Genomic DNA, 21,818 nt, shown 5'->3' with positions numbered 1-21,818 from the left:
TGGTAGCGCACGCCCGTAATTCCGGCTACTGGGAAGGCTGAGGCGGAAGGATCGCCGGAGCCCAGCAGGTTGAGGCTGCGGTGGCCGGGAGCGGCCACTGCACGCCAGTCTGGGAGACAGAGTGAGACTCCAACTCAAAAAAAAAAAAAAAAAATCCTTCCTGGGTTTTTATGACCTGCTTCAGGGGAAAAAGACAGGTGGGGGCAGGTTGTGAGATGAGGGTGATCTTCTTGCTTCTGCTGTTTTCTCAAATGCCAAAGTGGCATATTTTGGGGGAGCGTGTCCTGAACCCCATCAGGTGGATGGATGGATAGATAAATGACATTTAGGAGAGAGAGAGTTGCGAGTCATGAAGTTCAAGATCAGGTATCCCTGGTGACATCTGCTAAGAAATTCTCAGTGGTAGAAACACCACAATTTCCAGGTAAAATTGTACTTAAGAAGAATTGCTAATTATTAAAGGTCTTCTTAATTTCTTTCCATAATCTGAACCTCTTAATCATCATCTTAAACCGGGCTCCATGGTTCAGCCTGTAATCCCGTGCCTTTGGAAGGCTGAGGTGAGTGGATTGCCTGAGCCCGCGGGTTCGAGACCTGCCTGGGCAACTTGGCGAGACCTCATCTCTACAATAAAAAATCAGCCGGGTGTGGTAGCATGCGCCTGTTGTTCCAGCTACTTGGAGGGCTGAGGCAGAAGGATCGCCGGAGCCCAGCAGGTCGAGGCGGCCGTGGCCAGGAGCGGCCACTGCACTCCAGTCTGGGCGACAGTGAGACTCCAACTCAAAAAAAAAAAAAAAAAAAAAACAATCATCATCTTATTGTGAAATTTTCATAGAGTTTCTTTCTTCTCTTCCAAAACATTAATTTCTAAAAACCAAAATAACCTTAAAAGCTGTACTTTCTTATGATGCAAATAGTAGATAAATTGTCTCCTCTTGGTTTTGAGGTAGAGCAGGATATGTAGTTACACAGAAGCCCAATATTGACTTCACCTCTTTTTCCTGAGGCTCAGTGAAATTTGGTGGATCTCAAATCCAAGCAGTGAAATATAAAAGGACTTGATTTTCCGCAAGTTATATTTGCTTGTACGTGCTTCAGAGTCTTGGAGCCTGGAGTGGATGGGGCTTGGAGATGGGATAAGACTTATCCAAAGTCCAGCCTCCCAGTGTAAATGCAATTCAGCAGCCAAAATAAGACTCCCTATTTAGGAATTTACAATGGACGCTGCCCAAGGATCATTCCTGGGTTCCTCTGAGTATATTTGACTTACTGAAAGAAAAAAGTAATTCATATTCATATGTAAGGGTCAGTATTCTATCACCACCTGAGCAAAAACAATAGATTTTTAAGTGCATCTTATTCCTGGCAGCAAAGGAATGAATGAGGTATTCATGTAGCAGGAAATGCTACAATTTCAATATAAGAGTAATAGCTACTTACAGAAGTCACAAAAAGATCTTCCAACTTAATTTATCTGCCCAATTACATCTGACATGTCTATAATAGTGAAAAATTATTTTTAAAGTATAAGTTTTAAAACCAATAGTTGTGTCTTGGGTAAAATCTGTAAGTTGTTTTGATTTTTACGCAGAAGAAAGAAGAAAAAAGGATAGTGTATGTGATGATTTTGCTTAAACTTCCCTCTCTGTTTTATTTTCAACCCTGTCAGAAAACCACGCTCTTTGTTTGCCTCACTCCTTTGTTTTTTTTTCAAAAAGCTATTCTCCTTTTCTGTGTAAAGTTCTGGTCCAAAGTAATCAGTATTGGAAATGGAGCTGTTTTTGCTTCATTTCTATGGCCTGAGTCATTTTCTCCAATACCAGGATGCCCGTAGGGAAGATACAGAGGAAATGATGTAATTCTCTTTGGTCTCTTTTCACTCTTTGGGCTGAGCCTTAATGAATCTGTTTTCTAATTAGCCGGCAAGGAGTACAGCAAAATGAAATGTGCATCCTCTGCTCCCCCTTTCTCCTCAATAAAGACACACACATTATTTGCTCCTTTGACGAACTCAGGTAATTTCACCAGAAGCAGTGCATAAATCTTCTCAGTGTCATTGGCAAACAGCTGGAAGCAAAGTTGTGCTTTTATTCCTTTCTCACAAGTTGGAAACTAAGAATTAGAAAGTGTCTTGTTCAAGGTCAAGCGGGAATGAAAGGAGGGGCAACAGCTTCAGAGGTGAGGGGAAGGAACACAGGTAAATAAATATCCATCCCCCAAATCCTCTGCTTCATCCACCAAATAATGACCTTCTTATGCAATTGGATAAAACAAAAATCCAAATTTAGAAAATCTGTTGAGGATGAAATTCACATATTAACTTGATAAGTGTGCATGCAATCTCCGAACATCTTGGATACCATATCACGTCATAATTATAACTTTGAATCAATTTTGCTCTTTTCCTCTGATGTTCAGCTTCTTGGGCTATTCTGACAAATGGACAACTGGCAAATACACGTGCTTTAGCTGGGGGTGTTGGAAGTGAGATACTTGAACTGGCTTTGGCCACTGTGCCCCACTCCAGCTAACTGGAAAACCCCAGCACTGTTGAAAGCCCCTTCCCCAATACCCTTCCCTCTGAGTGGACCACATGCTATACCACTGCTATCAATGCACACACTTTAATTTGTGTGGCCTCCCTGTTACAATGATCTGTTTAATCTGTCTCCCTAGCCAGACTTCAACCTTTTAAGGACAGGGACTCTGTCTTCATTCATTTTTATTATTTCAGTACCTCAACTTAATGGAAGTTTATTAAATGGTTTCTTGAACTAAACTAAGGAAAAGGAGGAAGCGGTGAGGGGGTAGAGGTAGGAGAATTCCAGGGAAGGAGGGGAAGGGAGATGAGAAAAACATGGAATGCCCATCAAAGCTGAACTGGATAAAAAAATGTGGTACAATACACAATGGAATATTATACAGCCATAAAGAAGGGCAAATATATGGACTTTGCAGCAACTTGGATGGATTTGGTGTCGATCATACTTAGTGATTTATCACAGAAACAAAGAACTGAGTTCCATGTGTTCTCACTCATAAGCTGAACTTGAACAATTATAATGTTATAAGAAAGCGATTGGCAGTACTGGGAAATTGTCAAGCAGGGGGTGGGATTGGCAGTTGAGGGAAACTGCTAGGGGAGGGAGGGGCATACCTCATCAACAAGGGTACCTGCATGATCAATGTTATATACCTAACCCTGAATTGTACCCCACATCTCTATAATAAATAATAATTTTTTTAAAAAAGAGAAAGAAAAATATGGAATGACCAAGAAAAGCAGAGTTCAAACTGACATTCCAAATTACTTTGAGGCAAAACTAACATTTATTTTTAGGAAGAATCCAGGCCCTCAATAGGAAGCAACACACTTGTGAAAGAGTTAATTAACCGTTTTGTGGAAACAGGAAGAATCTGGTTTGTAGAGTAAACTGGTGCTCTTCACCATGTAAGTTGGTAAAAACCGGATTCCTGGCTCTGGGTGGCTGACTCAGAGTCACTGGGTTTTTAACAAGCATCTCAGGTGGTTGAGTTTAGAAAGTCTCCCTGCAGTCCTTCCCAAGTGCAGCTCACCCCCCTCTATCTCACCCAGGTCCAGTTCGTGTGGAGGGTTTTGGAGGGGAAGGAAAATTTTTCCTTTATCCTCTGAGGATCTGATGACTGAGTCTATGAAATAAGTTGACAGGAGACAGGCATATACATTTATGATGTACTTGGGGGCATCGCATGAAGAAAAGTGAATACCATAGTCCCTACTCCTCTGTGGTTTTGCTTTCCTCAGTCTTATTTACCCACAGTCAGCCATGACCGAAAATAGGTTAGAACAGTACAATAAGATTAGATAGATGATAGATAGATAGATGGAGAGAGAGCGATCAAGTTCACATAACTTTTATTATAGCATATTATGTGTCCTATTGTATGATTAATTATCATTATTAATCTCACTGTGCTTAATTTGTAATTTCAACTTTATCATAGTTATGCATGTATAGGAAAAAACAGAGTGTATATAAGGGTTGGCACTATCTTTGGTTTCAGGCATCCACGGGGGTCTCAGAATCTATCCTCCAGGGATAAGGGGAGACTGCTGTACCCCAAACCCAGAAAGATCTAAAAGCTTCTATGCCCTCCTCATAGGAGACGGGGATGGGAGAATATAGGCAATTTAGGATAGAGTAAATGATTTGGAAGAAAGATGAATGGGCCCTCAAAAGACTAGGTGATAGCTTGTGACAAAATCTGTCTGGTGTCAACCTCCAATCTCCTCTTCTGTGGTCTGAGTTAATCTTCCCTGGTTGATGAGGCTCTCTAGGAAGAGATTCATGACAACTGACTTCTCTTTGGAGGATCTATCTTTAGGCTGATAGAGGGAGCTCAGAGAAAACCTCTGTCTGCACGTACTATTCCCCAAGCACCCTCAATTCAACACAATCAGCCTATCAAGGCATCATTTTTGGGGTGACCTTTTCTGAACTTCATTTTCATCCAAGACCTAGCCTTCTGTGTGAAAGCCAGGTTCATCAAATTGGAAGGACTCACGAGACTTCAACATATAAACTATGATGGTCTTTCATTCTTTCTGCACAGTGTCAGATGCAGAAAACATGCAACCACTGCAACCATGTGCATGCATGAACATGAGCACAGTGGGCACAGGTACACAGAAACATGTGTGCACACATGCTTGTGTTGGCGTCCAGATCTCTGCAGCCCCAGTGCCTTGTCCCTTAAGATGCCTCATAACTAGGGCAGCTCTAAATAGGACTGAGTCTGGAAATTAAATAGAAGTGTCAATAGGAAAAAAACTTTTAGGGCAAAAAATGTTTTGGATACAGTTTTTTATATTTCAGATCTTTGACTTTTGTTTCTAGATAAAACCAAGAGAGAGTTGCAAGAAAGAAAAAACTGAAAAGTTCATTTTACTTTCTAAAACCCACTACAGATTTGGTGGCAAATGATCTTACTTCTTGCCTTCATTGTTTCTGAAGTGATTCATTCTCCTAAGCACCTACTTAAAAAAGGTCTTTCTTTTCTCTGTCCTTAGGGCGTGCTGACCCTGTTTGAAACCATGAGGTGGGCCTTATACCAGGGGAGGGAGGCGATGGGATGGAGGAATGCCGTATTTGATCTACATAATATATTCATTGTTTAAAGCCATACATTGCGCAGAAAGCTGTGGTTAGATTTGTGGCGTGAAACGAGGAACTGGATGCAACTCTGAGCGCAAGAGTTTCCATGCCTGAGGTGACTGTTTACATTGCAGGGGCTGGAATCCCTGTTAATACCATAGGTGTTCTATTCATGAAGACGACATTCAGTTTAGGATTTTCTTTCCCCCCAAGTGTTTCAAAGCAGCCCACAATAAAAAGGCAGTGTGAACCAACAGAATTTACTTGACATAAAAACTGGCCTGTGTTTCCCAAGTTGACTCATTTGTAGGACTACCTTTTGCTCTCTCCCACTTCCCTTCCTCTCATTGCCTCAGTCTCTTTTTTTAAGTTCCTGATTTGGCAAACACCACCCCCTCACCCCACCCCACCTTCTTTTTCTTGGGTAAAACTTCCTGAGTCAACATTAAAGAGAATTGTTACCTCACCCGAGAGCTTTAGGAGGAAAATGGCATTTAGGTTTTATTACATAAAGCCCCACAGTAGTTACCACTTTATAAAACTCAAGTGACTTTTTTTTTAAGCTCCCAGTTTTCCAAAGCTGGCTGACTGGCGACCTCCCAGAGGGCAAGATGCCTCAAGCAAAGTGGGCCTCCTGGCCTTGGCAGGCAGCAAGGATGAAGGTCTTTCCAGCCCTGGCTGGCTGAAAGAAAGCCAGCAGCAGAGAGGGGTGAAGACTTCCAAAGCCATTCTGGAATTTAAGAGAAGGAGGGTTCAAATTATAACGGCCCAGGGAAGAACCACTCGGCAGATTACTTGAGCCTAGAAGTGCTAACCCTCCTAGGAGCTGTGCCTGGGAGCTCTCCATGCAACTGCCTCCCGCCCTCCTTGACTTTCAGGGAGACGTGGAGAAGTGGTAGGCTTGTTTTCACCAGTGGTGACCACAGCCTTTCCCGGTGCCTCCTGCAGACACCCTCTCAGAATTTGGCATGCCAACAGTTCTGCCTTCTTCAAAGCTGAACGCTGCCAAGACATAGCCATCTCCACTTACACCTTCCTGGGAGCCCATGTAGGCCTAGCTTTGCTTCTCCTCCAGGTGGTTGTGCCCTCTCTGCTTTGGAAGAAAATAGTTCATTCTTTTTCTCTCTTTCTCTTTTTTTATTTTTTATTTTTGAGTTGGAGTCTCACTCTGTCACTCAGACTGGAGTGCAATGGCCGCCCCCGGCCACCGCAGCCTCGACCTGCTGGGCTCTGGCGATCCTTCCTCCTCAGCCTTCCAAGTAGCGGGAACTACAGGCGCGCGCTACCACGCCCGGCTCATTTTGATTTATTGTAGAGATGAGGTCTCACCAAGTTGCTCAGGTGGGTCTCGAACCCGCGGGCTCAGGCAATCTACTCACCTCGGCCTCCCAAACTGCTGGGATTACAGTCAAGCCACCGAGCCCAGCCCTTTTTTTTCTCTTTATTGTTGAGATGAAGTCAGGGTTAGGTAAATCAGTATTCTAGTGCAGGTGAAGTTTGGGCCTTCATCTGGTCTTCACATCCCCTGGTTTGGGATCAGGTACCCTTTATGATACCATGTGTCCCCCACGCCACCCCCACCCCCCTGTCCCCACCAATGTCCCATGACTGCTGATCCCTCCCTTGTAGTTTTACTATCCTGACAACTCAGGTCTTTGCTCAGATGTCAATTTCTCAGAGAGGCCCTTCCCAACCAAAGAGGCCCCCCGCCCACCCCGGTGTATCCTATTCCACATCTCTGTTTTATTTTCCGCTATAACACTGTCATCTCTGAACAAACTTTGTACATGCAGGACTTCTTTTTTTTTTTTTTTTTTTTTAAGAGTCTGGATCTCACTCTGTCACCCAAACTGAAGTACTGTGGCATGATCACAGCTCGCTGCAGTCTCAAACTCCTGGGTTCAAATGATGCTTCATGCCTCAGCCTCCTGAGGAGCTGGGACTGTAGCTGTGTACCACCACATCCGGCTCATTTTGAAAATTTTTAGTAGAGATGAGGTCCTGCCATATTGCCCAGGCCCTGCTTTGTATTTTACTTCTCCATTTGGTTTCTTCCTATCTTCTGCCACCCGCCCTATGCCCCACCCCACATCTTACATCTCTAGAATGGAAACTCCAGGGAGCAGGAATTTGAGTGAATTCGGTGGCCGGAAGCAGCCACTGCACTCCAGTCTGGGTGACAAAGTGAGACTCCAATTCAAAAAAAAAAAAAAAAGAAAGAAAGAAAGGTGTTTCTGGCTGGGCACCATGACTCAAGTCTATAATCCCAGCACTTCTGAAGACCAAGGTTAGAGGATTGCCTGAGCTCAGGGGTTCAAGACTGGGCAACTTGGCGAAAACTCGACTCTACAATAAATAAAAAAATAAACCGGACATGGTAGTGCGCACCTGTAGTTCCAACTACTTGGAAGGCTGAAGCAGAAGGATTGCCTGAGCCCAGCAGGTTGAGGCTGGAGTGGCCATGAGCAAGCCACTGCACTATAGCCTGGGAGACAGAGTGAGACTCCAACTCAAAAAAGAAAGATGTTTCTAAAATACCAACGCTAGAAGGAAAGGAGTAGAGGCATGGAGGAAGATAGCATTTATGGGATAGGAGATGACCAAGTTGTCATTCAATATTTACAATAAACTAGTAAGTTAGATGTCATCCATATTTCACAAGTGAAGAAACAGAGGCACACAGCATTTGCATAGCTTACCAAAGGTCACACAAAGAGCAAGTGGCAGACAAGGCTGAGCACAGTGGCTTATGCCTGTAACCCCAGCTCTTTGGGAGGCCAAGGTAAGAGGATTGCTTGAGTTTAGGAGTTCGAGACCAGCCCAGACAACATAGTAAGACCTCGTCTCTATAAAAAATCAGAAAAGTAGGCCAGGCTCGGTGGCTCAGCCTGTAATCCCAGCACTTTGGGAGGCCGAGGTGAGTGGATTGCCTGAGCCCGCGGGTTCGAGACCCGCCTGGGCAACTTGACGAGACCTCATCCTCTACAACAAATCAAAAATGAGCCGGGCGTGGTAGCGCACACCTGTAGTTCCAGCTACGTGGAAGGCTGAGGTGGAAGGATCGCCGGAGCCCAGCAGGTCGAGGCTGCGGTGGCCGGGAGCAGCCGTTGCACGCCTGTCTGCATGACAGAGTGAGACTCCAACTCAAAAAAAAAAAAAAAAAATCAGAAAAGTAGCTAGGCATGGTGGCACATGTCTGCAGTTCAGACGAGGGGCTGAAATGGAAGGATCACCTGAGACCAGGAGATCAAGGCTACCATGAGCTGTGATCATGCCATTGCATTCCTGGGTGACATAGTGAGACTCTGACTCCAAAAGAAAAAAAAAGAAAAGAAAGTGCCAGACAAAAACAAAACCAAACCAAAAAAGTACCGACAAAATCAGGCGTGTCTGACTATAGCCATGCTCTTTCCAATGTTCTGTTGTTCTCCACCTTCTGGGGACAAAGGCTGATAATTTCACATCCTAAGCAGATTCAGCTAAAATGCGCAAGACCTAGATTCAAATCCCAGCTCTGCCACTTGTTGGCAGCATGACCACAGGTACAACTGAATCTCTAACAAGTACCTGTTTTCCTGGGAAGAAAAGGAAAAGGTGGGGCCTAGCATGCTGTGATTCTTACTTCTCCCAACAGTCTGGCAGAATAGGGAGGGAGCAAATATTCATAACTCCTGAAGAAGAAAGTCAAGCCCAGGAAGACACTGTGACTTGCCTGTGGTTAAGCAATATGTCAAGTCAGTGGACCAGAGAAAAACCACCCAAGCAGGAGGTGTCCTGACATATCACAATTGTCACCTCCTTTCCAAACTACAGTTTTTATGGCTCAAAAGAGATATTGAGTGACAGGCTAACTTGAAAACTGCTGTAAATTTAAAGTGTCTACTTTTAAGGTCTCTGATTTAAAATATCATTTTCCTTAAGGTGACTGAAACAAAGCTTTAGAGACTGTGGATGTTAGGTGACATCTGGAGGCTAAGGGTTCTTTTTTTTTTTGAGTTGGAGTCTCACTCTGTCACCTAGACTGGAGTGCAGTGGCCGCTCCCGGCCACCGCAGCCTCGACCTGCTGGGCTCCGGCGATCCTTCCGCCTAAGCCTTCCAAGTAGCGGGAACTACAGGCGCGCACTACCACGCCCGGCTGATTTTTGATTTATCATAGAGATGAGGGCTCGCCAAATTGTCCCGGCAAGTCTCGAACCCGCGGGCTCAGGGAATCCACTCACCTCGGCCTCCCAAAGTGATGGGATTACAGGCTGAGCCACCAAGCCTGACTGAGGCTAAGGGTTCTTTCTTGCTTGGGTGGGGGATGTGAAAATGCAAGCTTCATGTCCTGGTGAAATCCATGCTGTGTGTCCTGGTGAAATCGCTACATTGAAACTCAGAAATCTGTTGAAATGCAATTAAGGTCACCTTGGGCCTTAGGCTGGTACTTGCTTTGCTACTAACAAACTGGAACTGTCCCAGTTGATCACTTGTCTATTTTTATGGGCTTGCTGATTAAATGTGGTATGTGAAACACTTAAAATCATTTCAATGGGAAAGGAAAAAAAATACCCATTTTTGCTTCATTGTGACATCAGACCTACAGTAATGACTTTGGTGTTTATCTGAGCACATATTGTGTTAGGAAAAAATAAAACTTAAATAAGTAAATGAAATGTTAGGTTTAGTGCCCTGTATGTCCAGAGAAATCCTTCTGTTTCCTTTGTAGTAAGGGTAGAGTCAAATAATGTCTTTCTTCTTGAACCTGTGAAACTGGATCTGATTTTTTTTTTTTTGGCTAGATGGCATTCTATCTTTGCTGGCATGGATTCATCTGCCATATAGTTTTCCAGAAATAAAAAACTGAACTTGAAAAAATTTGGTTCCGCACTCTCTCTCTGTAATGCTAGCCCTCATGAAAAATTCAACATTCGTGGAATTCCTTCGTCTACGATTTTGGAATCTCGCCCAACTCCCCACCCCCACCAATCCCAAGCCATTTCCTCTCTTGGGACCAGGACTAAGCTACAAGCCTGAGAGCTGTGGACCTGGATTCTTCGATGCATAATCTTGGCGGGTCACCTCCGAGAGAGTTGTAGAGGCAAAGTGTCAGCCTGACCAAACTGTAGGTACCCAGGAAAGCTGGGGCAATGCCATGGAAAATGTGACTTATGAGCACATGGTGTGAAAGGCACAAAGACTTGCAGTGGGGAGGGGGCCCATTCATCTCCTCACAGGACTGAAAACCCAAATGGCAGCAATGAAGGAAAAGGTGGGAAAACACTAGCAGGAAGAAGAGACTAGTTTGTTCCTGCAGGCTCACATTTTTCCCTGCGAGAAAGGCTTTCTTGACTCTCTCTAGTTCAGAGAAAGAATTTTACTGGCATGAATAGTGTTTTTATTTTATTTTTATTTTTTGAGTTGGAGTCTCACTCTGTTGCCCAGACTGGAGTGCAGTGGCCGCTCCCGGGCACCGCAGCCTCGACCTGCTGGGCTCCGCCTCAGCCTTCCGAGTAGCCGGAATTACAGGCAGGCGCTACCACGCCCGGCTGATTTTTTGATTTATTGTAGAGATGAGGTCTCGCCAAGTTGCCCAGGCGGGTCTCGAACCCGCGGGCTCAGGCAATCCACTCACCTCAGCCTCCCAAGGCGCGGGATTACAGGCTGAACCACCAAGCCCGGCAATAGTGTTTTTAAAGGTTTGCTTTTTCCCATAGGTTTCCACCATGCTTTTAAAAATTGGACTCTATCCACACTGTCTTTACAAGTTATTTTCACACAATGTCTTCATTTCTTTTCCCTAATTGCCGCTTATCCCTCATTTGTGTGTGTGTGTGTGTGTGTGTGTGTTGTTTTCTAAGTTAGCTCTTTCTTTTTTTTTTGAGTCGGGTCTCACTCTATTGCCCAGGCTGGAGTGCAGAGACACGACTTCCCGGCTCAGGTGATCCTTCTGCCTCAGCTTCTAAGTAACAGGGACTACAGGTGCACATCAGTATGCCTAGCTAATTGTTTTTTTATGTTTTTGTAGAGACGGGCATCTTGCTATGTTGCCTAGGTTGGTCTCAAATTCCTGAGCTCAAGCAATCCTCCCACCTTGGCCTCTAAAGTGCTGGGATTACAGGCAAAAGCCACCACATCTGGCCAAGTTAACTTCTTTACTGAATATTTATTGAACACCTATTATGTGCCAAGAACAGTATAAAGTAGAATAAATGTAATATTGTGGCACTGACATTCTAACTAAGAACTCTTCCATGACTCTGCCTCTTTGTCTTCTCTGCTGACTTGACTTTCTGGTTACTTTATCACATATGCTCCGTATTTACCTTTAATTTTTTATTGAAAGATAAGGTGCTAAATATAATTTTCAAAAGGGTCAAACATGACTGTCATATAAATATAAAGTATACATATGCTAAAGATTTTGTTTAATTCATTAATTCATGAGGGACCTAGAAAAATGTCTGAAACAGTTCAAAGGACAATTTGAAGAATAGATATACATGTGGGCGACTGGAACGCTGAGATGAATTTACCAGTAGATGCAAAATTGATTAATACCCAAGAGAGCAGAATATGTAATATTTTGGGTCATCTACTAGGTAGAAATCAATCATATCACTCTCAGATAAAATTTGTGTGTGTTTCCTAAGCAAGAATCATCTGAATCACTATGCTCAGGACACATTTGCATTGTTATCAGTTTTTTTTCTTTATTTTTGAGTTGGAGTCTCACTCTGTCACCCAGATTGGAGTGCAGTGGCACACCCCCGGCCACCGAAGCCTCATCCTGCTGGGCTCCAGCGATCCTTCCGCCTTAGCCTTTCAAGTAGCTGGAACTACAGGCACATGCTACCACCTGGCTAATTTTTTTTTTTTTTTTTATTGTAGAGATGAGGTCTCATCAAGTTGCCTAGCTGGGTCTCAAACCCGTAGGCTCAGGCAATTCACTTGCCTCAGCCTCCCAAAGTGCTGGGATTACAGGGTGAGCCACCAAGCCCAGCCTGTTACCAGTTTTCTACAACTTGACTTCTGCTCATACAGAATTATAAAATAGCCTACAGTAGGTCGACGCTGGGGTGGCCGTGAGTGTGCCACTGCACTCCAGTCTGGGCGGCAAAGTGAGACTCCAACTCAGAAAAAAATGAAAAAATAAAGTAAAATTGCCTAGTCCATCCAAGGTAATCAAAGATGCGTGTCCCATAGAACCAGATAATTCCCAGAAGGTCTGCTAGATAACACTCAGGATTCCACTGAAAGGACACCCAGGACTCTCTTTTGCCCTTTTCAAGTCTTTGCTGATTTTTTTGACTGGGGTTTTACAAGGAGAAAATTCAGCTCAACTCTTGTCAGTTTCCAGCAGGCTTGAAGTAACAGTGATCAGCCCATTTTTCAAATAGCCTTTCTTGGGCACTCCACTTAGGTGACACCAGGCAGACATCAGGAAGTTTGGACTGTGAGGTTGATGTATAAATTCCACCACAGAACTGAGGAGCTAGGGAAACCACAATGCTTGGTGGCTTAGGGTACTGCCTTGGGAGCAGATTAGCTGTGCTCCTGTGTGACCTTGACTTTCTCTACCACAATTTTCTCCTTTCTGAAGTGAAAAGAGTAACAGTATGACGCTGAGAACTAAATAAGATAATACATGAAGATGTGCACGGCTGGGCTCAGTGGCTCAGCCTGTAATCCCAGCACTTCGGGAGTGGATTGCCTGAGCCCACGGGCAACTTGGCAAGACTTTGTCTCTACAATAAATCAAAAATAGCCGGGCATGGTAGCATGTACCTGCAGTTCCGGCTACTTGGAAGGCAGAAGCGGAAGGATCACCGGAGTCGAGCAGGTCGAGGCTGTGGTGGCCAGGAGCATGCTGCTGTATTATTTTTATTTATTTATTTATTATTATTTTTTTGAGTCGGAGTCTCACTCTGTCGCCCAGACTAGAGTGCAGTGGCCGCTCCCGCCCACCGCAACCTCGACCTGCTGGGCTCCGGCGATCCTTCCGCCTCAGCCTTCCAAGTAGCTGGAACTACAGGCATGCGCTACCATGCCCGGCTAATTTTTTTTTGATTTATTGTAGAGATGAGGTCTGGCCAAGTTGCCCAGGCAGGTCTCGGACCCGCAGGCTCAGGCAATTCATTCACCTCAGCCTCCCAAAGCACGGTATTACAGGCTAAGCCACCAAGTCCGGCTTATATTTTATTATATTATTATTTATAAAGCCCAGCCACATGTAGAAGAGGGCAAGTTTTGCTGTTCAGACTACTCTATCTGATATTGGAAAAGTTTACACCAATTCCTGTAGTCACTTAGATTTGTTTTTTAATGTAGTATGATTCTGAGACCAGCCTAGATGAATTTCAGGAAAACCTCCCAAGTAGGTGGCAGGTTTTTGCACGCCACATTTGAACTTCTCATTTTCAGATGGAGAATGGTGAAAGGGTTTTTGTGAGTGAAGTTGAAATTGTCTTTTAAGAGACTAGAATCACAAAGAGACTTTACTACTTAAAATGGCAAGGCAGAATTTTTACACAATCAGTACTATTTGGTGTCAGGAGGGCCCCATTTCCGCCCTGCCCTAACCATGAACAATGTTGCTGGACCAGTTAATTCTCAATGTCTCAGATAACTGAGGAGATCATACTTTTTCAACTGTTCTGTGAAGATGCTTTAGAAACTTTGCAAGTATTTTGATTCAAATTTCATTTTTAACTGTTCAAAAATTGGTTATAAAAAGTAAATCGTTTGGAATAATGAAAATGTTCTGGAAATGGATAGTAGTGATGGTTGCACATTGTGAATACACTTAATGCTCCTGAATTGTACACTTAAAAGTGGTTAAAGGCCAGGCTTGGTGGCTCAGCCTGTAATCCCAGCACTTTGGGAGGCTAAGGTGAGTGGATTGCCTGAGTTCGGGGGTTCGAGACCCGCCTGGGCAACTTGGCGAGACCTCGTCTCTACAATAAATAACAAATTAACCGGGTATGGTGGCGCGTGCCTGCAGTTCCGGCTACTTGGAAGGCTGAAGCGAAAGGATTGCTGGAGCTCAGCAGGTTGAGGCTGCGGTGGCCAGGAACGTGCCACTGCACTCCAGTCTGGGTGACAGAGTGAAACTCCAATGCAAAAAAAAAAAAGTGGTTAAAATCGAAAACTTTATGTTATAAATAATTTACCTCAATAAAAAATTTAAAGAGCAAAAATACACACAGATGCGTTATGTACTACATTTTAACAAATTGGAGACTTTATGTGTGATATCTAGTTTTCATGCAGACTTCTGAAGAAAGCATTTCCTTCCATCTTTGTTTACTTGAATAATCTGAGATTGAAAGGTGACTGTTTAAAAATGATTACTATTTGCAGGCCGGGTGCAGTGGCTTTCGTCTGTAATTCCAACACATTGGGAGGCAGAGGCAAGAGGATTGCCTAAGACCAGGGTTTTGAGACCAGCCTGGGCAACTTGGCAAGACCTCATCTTTACAATAAATAAAAAAAATTAGTGGGGTGTGGTGGCGTGCACATGTAGTTCCAGCTACTTGGAAAGCTGAGGCGGCATGATCATCTGAGCCCGGCAGGTCAAGGCTGCGGTGGCCTTGAGTGTGTCACTGCACTTCAGCCTGGGCGACAGAGTGAGTCTCTGACTCAAATAATAATAATAATAATGATTACCATTTGCAACTATATTTTTATACAAATAAGAGTGTCCTCAATATTTCTTGAGTAACCAAAACTAAATACAGAAACAAATTGGATGATGAGGCTGTAGATATTTTCCGTTAGATCCTATTTCCAAATGTTTGTGTTTAACAAAAACAGCCTGTTTGAATGACATTATAATAATAAGTTGTTTTAATTTTAGCATACAAAAAACAATGTGTACTAAAAATCTCATTTTGATTTGTTGTATTTTAGGATACTGTTTGAGAGTCCCTCTGCATTTTAAACAAAGTTTGAAACCACTATAATACATGACTTTTAAAATTCTCTCTGACTTGTTTAGTATTGCAATTATAAAATATTTAGTGTTTGAAAAAGATTTATTTTCTATGGGGTCACATTTAGTAACCAACAACAAAAAACTGTAAACAAGCTTTACATTTGTCTTTAGAGTAGGGAAATCAAGAAGATGGAATTATCTAGTAAGTCTATTTCCCATCTTCAACCATCTACACATAAATAATCACGGACACTGGAGTTCTAATTCCTTGAAGATAGCTGAGCAGAAAAGTTATGCTAATTTAACACTTCTTAGTCTTGGCCTTATAAAGTTATTTCTTAAAACTCTTTTATTCTGCTGGGAGTGGTGGCTCATGCCTGTAATACCAGCCACTTTGAGAGGTGGAGATGAAAGGATTGCCTAATCCCAGCAGGTTGAGGCTGCAGTAGCTGACAGTATGCCACTGTACTCTAGCCTGGGCAACAGAGTAAGACTCTGACTAAATTGTAAAAAGAAACAGACAAAAGCAAAAAAAACCTCTTTTATTCTAAGGTAAACTTTCAATTTTATCTGAATTATAGACCTCTCACAAATAAAGTGCTTCATTCTTTCCAAACTAGCTAGACCAGGGACAACCTCCCTTGACAGATTTTCATGCAAACTTCATGTGTATTTGTGTATGTATGTTTTTATCCAGGGAGAGGGTCATAGTTTTATCAAATTCTCAAAGGACGCTACAAGATGAAAATAATTGGCTTAATTCTTAATCCATCCTCCTTTTCTTTTTGCCTTTGAGTCATTTGAAAATCTTGCCTTTGAATCATTTAAAAAGAAATTTTGTTATGGATGGTAGGATCATGTCACAAGAGAAATAAATCCTTGGGAAAAAAAAACAAAACATGTCCATGTCTCATTCAATTATTTTTTGGGGGTTAAACTGTAACCACCATGTCAAAATCCTCACACTACTATGAGATTACATTTGAATTTTAATTTCCAGTTTAGTATTAAATATGGGAATATGAAAATGGAAAAAAAAATCATCTGCTAACAAATAAACTGGTGCATGCACATATGAGACACAGAGAGAGTTGAATGATGCATTTCACGTATCCAAGAAATTTAAATTATGACAAATCAAATGAGTATTATATATTTCATAATATTTTTATATTATAATGAAAGGAAATATTTAGTTGAAACCAGGAAAATACTGCCCCTAGTTTTTTGGGGTTTTTTTGTTTTTTGTTTTTTTTTTTTAGTTGGAGTCTCACTCTGTCACCCAGACAGGATAACCTGAGTCAAGCAGGTGGAGGCTGCAGTGGCCATGAGTGTGCCACTGCACTCCAGCCTGGGTGACAGAATGAGACTCCAACTCGAAAGAAAGAAAGAAAGAGAGAGAGAGAGAGAGAGAAAGAGAGAGTAAGAAAGAAAGAAAGAAAGGAAGGAAGGAAGAAAGAAAGAAAGAAAGAAAGAAAGAAAGAAAGAAAGAAAGAAAGAAAGAAAAAGAAAAAGAAGGAACGAGGAAATGAAGGCTAGATGACTTTCATACAATTATTCAACAAGTAAGTTGTACAGCTAAGGATTAAGTCCAGGTTTTCTGACTCAAAGCACAGGGTTTCTTGACTTCCCTTCAAATGAGAAAATTGGCATAAAGACCTTTTCACAGACAAATTTCATTGGCAAATTTGACTATTTCTTACTGCCTACCAATTGTTTTTACCCATTTTACTGATTTAAATTTTTTATGCTCAACTTATATATTTCTGAAATTACTTGAGGCTGTTTACAAATAAAATACTTAAGAAGAAAGCAAGAGGGGTAAATACTTCTAGGGAACAGAGTTGATCACATTACAATGCTTGGCAATAAATTTGGTTCATATTTTCCTGGCAGTGAAGGTGAAAAGAGAAATACGAGAGGCTGCAGGGGTTTCACTTTCTGACAAGAGTGAACGTGCATGTTTTCATGGCCTGAAACCAAATTCAAGAAGGACTTTATCACATGGAGCTGTGTAACCAGTATCTTCAAACACGCTTCTGCAAAAGATATACTAACCCTGTATATCAACATAGAGGACACACCTCACCTGTAACTTGGTGAACACATTTGAGCAAGAGGCTGAGGAAATGAGGCCCAGCCATCTTGTCTCTAATTTCTTTTCTTTTTTTGAGTCAGATTCTCACTGTCACAAAGGCTGGAGTGCAGTGGTATGCTCATGGCCCCCTCAGCCTCTACTTGCTGGGTTCAGGTGACCCTTCTGCCTCAGCCTTCCAAGTAGCTGGAACCACAAGTGCATGCCACCATGCCAGGCTAATTTGTTTATTTATTGTAGAGACAAGGTCTCGCCAAGTTGCTCTGGCTGATCTCAAACCCCTGGACTCAGGCAATCCTCTTGCCCCAGCCTCTCAAAGTGCTGGGATTACAGGTGTGAGCTGTCTCTAATTTCTGTACCAAATTAAGGCATAGAACTTGGAGAATATATATGAATGGACAGTTAATCTATCTGATGGACTACCTCTCTCTCTTTATTTTAAATTTTTTATTTTGAAGATGTGGGGTAAAATTCAAGGTTAGGTATACAAATATTCATTATGCAGGTACCCTTATTGATAAGGTGTGCCCCCCCTCCCCTGGCAGTTTCTCACTACTGCCAATCCCTCCCACCCCAGACTATCTCTCTTAAGTATCAGAATAGTTAAGTGAGAGTCCTTGAATGAGCTGCTGAATCTTACTAACTTGTCCTGCATCTTGTAACAGACGTCTATAATACAAATGTTATATATTGCCAATTAATTAGTAAATTTGCTATAAGGGAGCAAGAAATGCTAATATTAAGTTATAGAAAATGTAAAATAAATATGAGGGGGGCCCAAAATCCCCAGAATTTATTTTAAAAATTGTGTATTTCTTCTTACATGTTTAAAATTCAAAGTACTCTCTGTTTGATGTAATACACCTATTGAGATACTTTTTCCACTGTTCAAAACAGTTTTTTAATTTAATTTTTTGAGTTGGAATCTCACTCCTTGACCCAGGCTGGAGTGCAGTGGTACGCTTACGGTCACCCCATTGTCGACCTGCTGGGCTGCAGCAATCCATCCACTTCAGGCTTCCAAGTAGCTGGAACTGCAGGCATACGCTACCATGCCCAGCTAATTTTTTTCCTGATTTATTGTAGAGATGAGGTCTCGCCAAGTTACCCGGGCTGGTCTCGAACCCATGAGCTCAGGCAGTCCACTCGCCTTGGCCTCCCAAAGTGTTGGGATTACAGGCTGAGCCACTGAGCCTGTCACAAAACAGTTTTTTTAACTCAACAATTTTGATGTCTTTTAGTACTTCTGCCATTTTTTGTTTCACCTCTTCCAACACTGGAAGAACATTTCCCTTTGAGGGTTATTTTCTTTTGAATTGGAGTTTCACTCTGTCGCCCAGACTGGAGTGCAGTGGCCGTTCCCCGCCAGCGCAGCCTCCACCAGCTGGGCTCCAGCGATTCTTCCGCCTCAGCCTTCCAAGTATCTGGAACTACAGGCAGACGCTACCACGCCTGGCTAATGTTTTTGATTTATTGTAGAGATGAGGTCTCGCCAAGTTGCCCAGGTGGGTCTCGAACCTGCAGGCTCAGGCAATCCACTCACCTCAGCCTCCCAAAGCGTGGGATTACAGGCTGAGCCACCGCTGCCGAGCCTGGCTGAGGATATTTTTAATACGGGAAGGAAAAAAAAATTGCTCAGGGTGAGATCAGGTAAATGGGGGGAGGGAGTAGGGCACAGGGTTATCTGTTTTGGGTCAAAAATTGCTAAACACTGAGCGTGGTGTGGGCAGGTGTGTTCCTAAATCACTCATCATAAAATGGGCAAATGCGTTGAAAGAATCCCCCAAAAAACTCACTGAAGTCAAATGCACCCTCTCAGAACAATACTAGCTAGTACATTTATGACAGACAATGGGTTTCTAGGCACTTGTCTATCAGGGGAAGCCTGTATTACAAGGGGCCACCCTCTAAAAAATAATTCCAGTTTTTTGAGGGCTGCCCCTCATAAATTAGATCAGGCATTGTGGCTCATGCTTGTAGTTCCAGCACTTTGGGATGCCAAGGTGGGAGTATTGTTTGAGGTCAGAGTTCAAGACAAGCCTGAGCAACATTGCAAAATCCCAACTCTACAAAAAAAAAAAAAATTTTTTTTTTTAGTTGAAGTCTCACTCTGTTGCCCAGGCTGGAGGGCAGTGATATGATCACGGCCACCACAGCCTCCACCAGCTGGGCTCAGGCAGCTAGAACTATAGGTGTGTGCCATCACACCTGGCTTATTTTTTTATTTATTGTAGAGATGAGGTCTCATCAAGTTGCCCAGGCTGGTCTCGAACCCCTGGGCTCAGGCAATTCTCTCACCCTGGCATCTAAAATGCTGGGATTACAGGCATGAGTCATTGCGTCCTGTCTTTAAAAAAAATGCTTTTAATTAGCCAGTTATGGTGGCATGTACCTGTCATCCCAGCTATTTGGGAGGTTGAGGTGGGAGAACTGCTTGAGCTCAGGAGTTTAAATCTGCAGTGAGCTATGATGGTGCCACTTCCCTCCAGAGTGGGAGACAGAACGACCACTTGAACACTAAGGGATTTTTTTTAACCAATATACTATGATTCTGTGGCCTTAAGGATGAGATGCCAGTAAGCATTTTTGTCCCAATAAGCCAGCCCAGTTTGGCCTGGGTGTGAGAAGTAAAGCTGTCAAAAGTCTTGGCCAACTTTTTTTTTCCTGAAAAGAATTTTGAATATATCCAAGCTTCTGTGTTAGTGACTGATTGAAACCAAAGCTTTATGCCACATGACATACAATCCTGGAATAGATAACGTTAGCCTGAAAAAAAAAAATTAAGGCAGGTGCAAGCAGCTGTTCAGTTATGCCATAAAAGAAATCAAGTTTAACTCCAGTGATAATGTGCCTTCTTTCAAGCACGCAAGTTCTGTTAGGACCTCTCTAATTAGCTGGAAATTACACCCTAAATATTCCCCTAAAAGTAGATGAATTAGTGCACTCTTATTTAGACATTATAGTACTTATAAATATATCTATGTATTAATGGGGCTCTTTCTTCCAGAATAGAATTATGAGATACATAAAGATTAACAGTTCTTATTTCTTTCTCTCTTTTTTTGAGCTGTTGTCTGACTCTGTCACCCAGACTGGAGAGCAGTTGGCACGATCCCGGCCACCGCAGCCTTGACCTGCTGGGCTTCGACGATCCTTCCACCTCACCAAGTTGCCCAGGTGGATCTTGAACCCGCGGGGTCAGGCTTGTTTTGTTTTTTTTTAAGGATTTACATATACTTTTATTTTCTCCAGCTTGATTGAGGTATAATTGGCACATAAAATTATGTAATTGTGGCCAGGTGTGGTGACTCAAGCCTGTAGTCCCAGCACTTTGGAAAGCTGAGGTGAGAGGATTGCCTGAGCTCAGGGGTTCAAGACCAGCCTGGGCAATTTGGGGAGACCTTGTCTCCACAATAAATCAAAAAATAATCCCGGCGTGGTAGCAAGCGCCTGTAGTTCCACCTACTTGGAAGGCGCAGGCGGAAAGATCACCTGAGACCAGCAGTCAAGGCTGTAGTGACTGTGAGCGTGCCACTGCACTACATCCTGGGCAACAGAGTGAGACTCCAACTCAAAAAAAAAATTGTTTTTTTTAATAAATGTAAGGTGTACGATGTGATGGTTTGATATGCATATATATTGTGAAATAATCACCATGTTAATTAAGACATCCAACACTTCACACAGTTCCTTTTTATTTTATTTTATTTTATTTTTTTGAGTCGGAGTCTCACTCTGTCGCCCAGACTGGAGTGCAGGCATGGTGACGTGTGCCTGTAGTTCCAGCTACTTGGAACGCTGAGGTGGAAAGGTCACCTGAGCCCAGCAGGTTGAGGCTGCAGTGACCGTGAGCATGTCACTGCACTCTAGCCTGGGCAACAGAGTGAGACCCCAAGTCAAAAACAAAATAAATAAAATAAAATAAATAAAAAATTTAAAAAAACTCTGCTGAAGTGGAACATAAAGTTGTGGGTGGCGTCTTAATCAGGCTCAAAATCAGTCAAATAGTCTTGTAAAGAAGGACAATACTTAGGACATTTATTTGCTCACTTATCCCTCCCTCTATTTTATAAAAGTTTTAAGAAGATTGCAAGTATGAACTATAATATATCTTGTTCTTCACTTTGATGAATAACACATGATTTTATTTTAACCAGTTTCATTAACATTTATATTCAGTCTTTGCATAAGTAGAATATTTTCTTCTGTATCTAATATAAGCTGTATATTTGCATCTGGTTACCTACCACACCCTCTCTGAAGATCAACAATAAGAGGGTTTAATTCGGAGGCCATAATTCATTCGGTATTCTGTTAACAAGCAACATCAATTTAAAATAGCAATCGTGCTTTCAAGGTCCTGTTATTATTCAGGCAGAGACTCAAAGCCATCACTTTCTTTGGCATACACAGAAGCCCAAATGTAAGATGTGTGCTGTGGGCAACTCTCTGCTTATTTTTTTTCCTAGACAAGTGGTTAACCCATGTTGCATATCCTGTGTTTATAGAATTCCAGAAAAGTTATGTCATATAAATCACTGTGGTGTGTGTGTGTGTGTGTGTGTGTGTGAGAAAGAGAGAGAGAGAGCCGGGCTCGGTGGCTCAGCCTGTAATCCCACGCCTTGAGAGGCTGAGGTGAATGGATTGCCTGAGCCCGCGGGTTCGAGACCC

The sequence above is a fragment of the Carlito syrichta genome, unplaced genomic scaffold (genome assembly GCF_000164805.1).
Source record: "Carlito syrichta isolate Samal-C Ts95f unplaced genomic scaffold, Tarsius_syrichta-2.0.1 Scaffold303032, whole genome shotgun sequence".
NCBI lineage: Eukaryota > Metazoa > Chordata > Mammalia > Primates > Tarsiidae > Carlito > Carlito syrichta.
This window is presented reverse-complemented; position numbering follows the sequence as displayed.